Here is a 6,039-nt window from a genome sequence, read left to right as displayed (position 1 = left end):
CGGTGGGGAAAACTATTACCTGCATTAGTAATCTTGCAGAAACAAAGAAAATATAAGAAAGAGAGAAACGTATTAAAAACATAATGCTCTATACTAATCAACAATATTACACATTTCAGTACAAAAATAACTGAATTTGAAATTTGTGTGTTGGTTCATCTATTTAAGAAAACAAAAAAATTATAAATCAGCCTTTTAATGGCCCCACAGTTAATTTTACACTGTGAGTAAATGACAACTGGAAGAAGGCTCAAAGCTGTGGTCCCAGCCTGGTACCCTGAACAACCATCCCTGGAACACAAACATCGAGAAACCATTCCTCATAGCTCTCAAGGGTGACAAACGATCTCAAAATCGCCGTCTTCAATTAAAAAAAACGTTTCACTGGAAACCAGAAACTGTACACGGAAACGTGCCAGTTACACCCCTGGGCTCTAACATCCATGATCCCATTCCCTAACTATGAAAACATACCACTGACTACTCCCTCCATAAAAGAGCTCCAACCCAACAACCCCTCCTCCCTCACATGAAGCGACAGGAACTGCAGACCACTCATTCCCCTTCATACACTGGCGCAATTCCTACTGACCCCTACTGACTCCTGCCTTCGCCCGTTGGCTGTAGATCTCCTACCCTTCCGTCTGGTTCAGTAACAAAACGAAAGAGACGAAAAAAGCCGAAACCCACGCGACAGGCGCAGAGTCTGAAAAAAAGGGAGAAGCAGTACCGGGCTTTCAGCGTTAGGAAACCCCATCCTTTAACTCCAAGCACCGACCAAATCTATTCCAAATCCCCGGTGACCGGAACGAAACAGAACTACCTAGCTAGTTCCACCCCCCAAGACACGCCCTCTTCCAGGCAACCACTATTCTGACCCCGCCTTTCCTTAAACCGCTCAACTTTCCCCAGCTCAGCTCCGCCTCGCTCACGTGATCTAGAAGTGGGTGCTGTTACCCAGTCGGGCAATTCCTGCTTCCAGCTCCGCCTACGCCCTGTCGTCACACTTCAGTGGGTGGGGGTGGGTGGGGGGATGAGCAGTGAAATGTTCCGCTCTGCTCTGAGGGACAGGTACACAAGCATCGGCCGGCTGCCTTAAGAAAAGAGACCCAAGCTAGTACTGAGGATACCAACAGGTTGGCCCTGGTAGAGGGGACAACCTGGGCGTCTTTGCATACCTGATGCTACAGAGCATAATTTACGGCTGGGGGTTTAAGGCATCCGAATGTCTAATAGCGACTGTAGGAACAGGGGAAGGAAGAGCAAAGGTGGTTGTATCAATCTGTCCGTGCTTATGCCAGAAACTTTTAACAACGAAGCCAAATGAGAAAAGCATTTAGAATTATTGTATGTATATGTTTCTCTTTTCTCTGTACTTTTTACGTGTACTATTGGTGGTCTGTGTAATCTGTTTTCTCTGAGGACAAGCAGGCTGCTTGTTGTCACACGTGGGTCGACATCCGCGGCATTTTTGCAAGCAAAATATGAAAAAATCTTGCCAGAGTCTTCTGGCACGCGTGCACAGACCGATTTCCCGCCCATTGTGTGAGTGTTCCCGCTCAGTTATTTTTTCTCCGCATTGAGGTGCAGTCAAGTTTTTTCCCCGCTCCTCTCAGGCCCAGGAAAGAGTTCTTTCGATTTAGAGGCATTTACCTTATTTCTTTTCTTTTTAATACAATTTACAGTTTTAAAAAAACTTCCCCCGTAGTTTTCTTTATTTTTTTTTGCCCGTTTAAAGTTTCCTTTCTTTTTTGACGTGGCCAGGTTGTTCCCTTCTTTTCATGCCCTTTTTTTCTTTTAACAGGCGCGATTGCGGCTTTTGATTTCGCCGAAGCCATTTTTCCTTCCATGTCACCGAAGACACCCAGCGGCTTCAAACGTTGTACTCTGTGCAACTGGACCATCTCAGGTACCGATACCCACGTCTGGTGTATCCAGTGCCTTGGGCCAGACCATAGCCCAGCTGCTTGTTGTCTGTGTCTTCGCATGAAGATACGGACTCAAGTGTCTCGAGAGGCCCAACGAGAGAAGCTTTTTGGGGCTCGGTCCGGTCCTTCGACGTCGACATCAGTACCAAGGTTGGCGGAGTTGACATCGAGGGACGCATCGATGTCAGGAGCGAAGGTAATGGCTGCGGTACGACCAACTCGAAGGATTCCACGTCTTCCTCATCGGTACCGAGGAATCTCGATGACGGGCGTCGAACGAAAGCGAAGAAGCACCATCATCGTTCTCCTTCGACACACGGGAGCTCCGGGGCGTTGAGGGATTCGGCACCCAAGAAGCATCGGCGCCGAGAGGATCGCTCTCCCTCTATTCAGGAGGTGCCGATGCGTCGGTCTAGCAGCCCGGTACCTGCTTCCGAGCCTCGACAGATTCTGCCACCGGCTCCTTTACCGACCCCGCAGCCTTGTCCAACGGCGGCTCTTGAGCGCATCAGGGCCCTGCTTCCAGAGCTTCTGGAAGGGTTACTGCACCAGTCTGCTTCGGTGTCGGGGGTGCTTGCGCCTTCTATACTGTCTGCTGCAGCGGTATCTGGCCCTTCGCCTGTGGTGAGGTCCTTGACCTCAGTGCCGCCTGCGGCATTGGTGTCAGCTGTCACCCAGGACGACTCCCCTTCGACGTCGGTGGAGGAAGAAACTTCACCGGAGTCCAGGCAGGCGTCGACTTCTCGGCACCACCATCGAGGATGTCGTTCCTCGGCGTCGAAGCAGGCTCAGTTTCGGACTGCTCTGAGAGATGTCCGATACTGAAGATGAGCGTTCGTGGGAGGAACAGGAGGATCCCAGGTACTTTTCTTCTGATGAGTCCTATGGGATTCCTTCTGAACCTTCCCCTCCACCAGAAAGGAGACTTTCTCCACTGGAGAGCCCAGGACTGAGATGCTCGAGGTCCTGGATTATCCTTCTCCACCTAGAGAGGCTGCAACAGCTCTTTTGCATAATGTACTGAAGGAAGTCCTTATACGAAACTGGTCGTTCCCTCTGTCTAATCCCGTGATCCTGAAAAGAACTGAATCCCAATATCGGCTCCACGGGGAGCCTGGATTGATGAAGTCTCAGCTACCTCACAATTCCACGGTGGTGGACTCCGCTCTCAAAAGAGCCCAGTACTAGGGACTATGCCTCGGCGCCCCCAGGCAGAGAATCTAGAACCTTGGACTCTTTTGGGAGGAAGGTGTATCAGGCCGCTATGCTCGCGCCAAAATCAAGACATACCAGCTCTTCACGAGCATCCACTTGTGGAACTCGGTGAGACAACTGTCTAGCTTGGTTGATGCACTTCCTCTGGAGCAAGCCAAGCTTTTTCGCCAGGTGGTCAGGCAGCAGAAGGCGTGTCGAACATTCCTGGCCAGGAGTATGTTCAACACTTTTAATGTAACATCCAGGATCGCTGCCCAAGGTATAGTGATGCGCAGACTCTCATGGCTGCGTGTCTCTGACCTGGATCATTCGATCCAGCAGCGGATGGCGGATGTTCCTTGCCGTGGGGATAACCTTTTTGGTGAGAAAGTAGAGGACCTGGTTGACCAGCTCAAGAAGCACAATGATGCTATGGATTCTTTCTCCCGCCGGGTGTCTTCTGCTACTACCTCCTCATCTAGGAGGTTTTTTGGAGGGAAGAGGAGTGCTCCCTATTCCTATGCTAGGCGTAGGTACACTCCTGCTTCTCGGCAGCCTGTCCAGGCTCAGTTCCAGCGCGCTCGTTCTCGTCAACAGCGTGTACCTAAGTCCACTGCGGCTCCCCAGCAAAAGCAAGGGACAGGCTTTTGACTGGCTCCAGTTCAGCATAGCCTCAGTAAAAATGTCCGTGCCGGATGACTTGCCAGTCGGGGGAAGGATGTCATCCAACTGTCCACCGGCTTTCGGAATTCTCTCCACTGGTGGCCGATTTGACAACGGATGCATCTCTCCTGGGGTGGGGAGCTCATGTAGATGGGCTCCACACTCAGGGAGCCTGGTCCTTTCAGGAAAGAGGTCTGCAGATCAACTTCCTGGAATTAAGAGCGACCTGGAATACTCTAAAGGCTTTCAGAGATCGGCTGTCCAACCAAATCATTTTAATTCAGACAGACAATCAGGTTACCATGTATTACACCAACAAGCAGGGGGGGCACCGGATCTCGCCCTCTGTGTCAGGAAGCCGTCCAGATGTGGCTTTGGGCTCACCGTCACGGCATGTTCCTCCAAGCCACTTATCTGGCAGGCGTAAACAACAGTCTGGCCGACAGGTTGAGCAAGATAATGCAACCTCACGAGTGCTCACTGAGCATGGGCGTAGTCCGCAAGATCTTCCAAGTGTGGGGCACCCCCCTCGGTGGATCTTTTTTGCCACTCAGATCAATCACAACGTCCCTCAGTTCTGTTCCAGGCTTCAGGCCCACGACAGACTAGCATCAGATGCCTTTCTCCTGCATTGGGGGACAGGCCTTCTGTATGCATATCCTCCCATACCTCTAATAGGGAAGACTCAAGCAAGACTGCGCAACCATGATGCTGATTGCACCCTTCTGACCGCGCCAGATTTGGTTCCTTCTTCTTCTGGAGTTGTCCTCTGGAGAACTGTGGAGGTTGGACTGTTTTCCAATCCTCATCACTCAGAACGAGGGGTCGCTTCAACATCACAACCTCCAGTCTCTGGCTCTCACGGCCTGGATGTTGAGCGCTTAGAATTCGCCTCGGGTCTTTCAGAGGGTGTCTCCCGAGTCTTGCTTGCTTCCAGGATAAATTCTACAAAGAGGTGTTACTCTTTCAAATGGAGGCGGTTTGCCGTCTGGTGTGACAGCAAGGCCCTAGATCCTCTTTCTTGTCCTACACAGACCCTGCTTGAATACCTTGTACACTTGTCAGAGTCTGGTCTCAAGACCAACTCCGTAAGAGTTCACCTTAGTGCGATTAGTGCTTACCATCGCCGTGTAGAGGGTAAGCCTATCTCTGGACAGCTTTTAGTTCGCTTCATGAGAGGTTTGCTTTTGTCAAAGCCCCCTGTTAAACCTCCGCCAGTGTCATGGGATCTCAACGTCGTTCTCACCCAGCTGATGAAAGCTCCTTTTGAGCCACTGAATTCCTGCCATCTGAAGTACTTGACCTGGAACGTCATTTTCTTGGTGGCTGTTAATTCAACTCGTAGAGTCAGTGAGCTTCAGGCCTTGGTAGTGCATGCACCTTATATCAAGTTCCATCACAACAGAGTAGTCCTTCGCACGCACCCTAAGTTCCTGCCAAAGGTGGTGTCGGAGTTCCATCTGAACCAGTCAATTGTCTTACCAACATTCTTTCCCCGTCTTCATACCCGCCCTGGCAAAAGCAGTTTGCACACCTTGGATTGCAAGAGAGCATTGGCGTTTTACATGGAGCGTACAAGGCCCTTTAGACAGTCCTCCCAGTTGTTTGTTTCTTTTGATCCCAACAGGAGGGGAGTTGCCATCGGAAAATGCACAATCTCCAATTGGCTAGCAGATTGTATATCCTTCACTTACGTTTAAGCTGGGCTGACTCTGGAGGGCCATGTCACGGCTCACAATGTTAGAGCCATGGCTGCATCAGTGGCTCACTTAAAGTCAGCCTCCATTGAGGAGATTTGAAAGGTTGCAACGTGGTCATCAGTCCACACATTCACATCTCACTACTGCCTCCAGCAGGATACCCGACGTGACAGTTGGTTTGAGCAGTCGGTGCTGCAGAATCTGTTCGGGGTTTAGAATCCAACTCCTCCCCCCTAGACCCATTTTTGTTCTGTTCCAGGCTGCACTCTCAGTTAGTTGTTTATGGTTTCAGGTCAATCTATATTATGTCCTCGCCTTTGCGAGGCCCAATTGACCAATGTTCATCGTTGTAAGTGAGTCAGGTTGCTAGGGATACCCCACATGTGAGCTTGTCCTCGGAGAAAGTGAAGATACATACCTGTAGCAGGTATTCTCCGAGGACAGCAGGCTGATTGTTCTCACAAACCCGCCCACCTCCCCTTTGGAGTTGTTGTTGTTTGTTTATTTGCTTTTTGATTAAACTGAGCAGGAATGCTCACGCGATGAGCAGGAAA

This window comes from Microcaecilia unicolor, chromosome 5 (genome assembly GCF_901765095.1).
Source record: "Microcaecilia unicolor chromosome 5, aMicUni1.1, whole genome shotgun sequence".
Classification (NCBI taxonomy): Eukaryota; Metazoa; Chordata; class Amphibia; order Gymnophiona; family Siphonopidae; genus Microcaecilia; species Microcaecilia unicolor.
The sequence above is the reverse complement of the archived record's forward strand: the minus strand, read 5'-3'. Positions refer to the sequence as shown.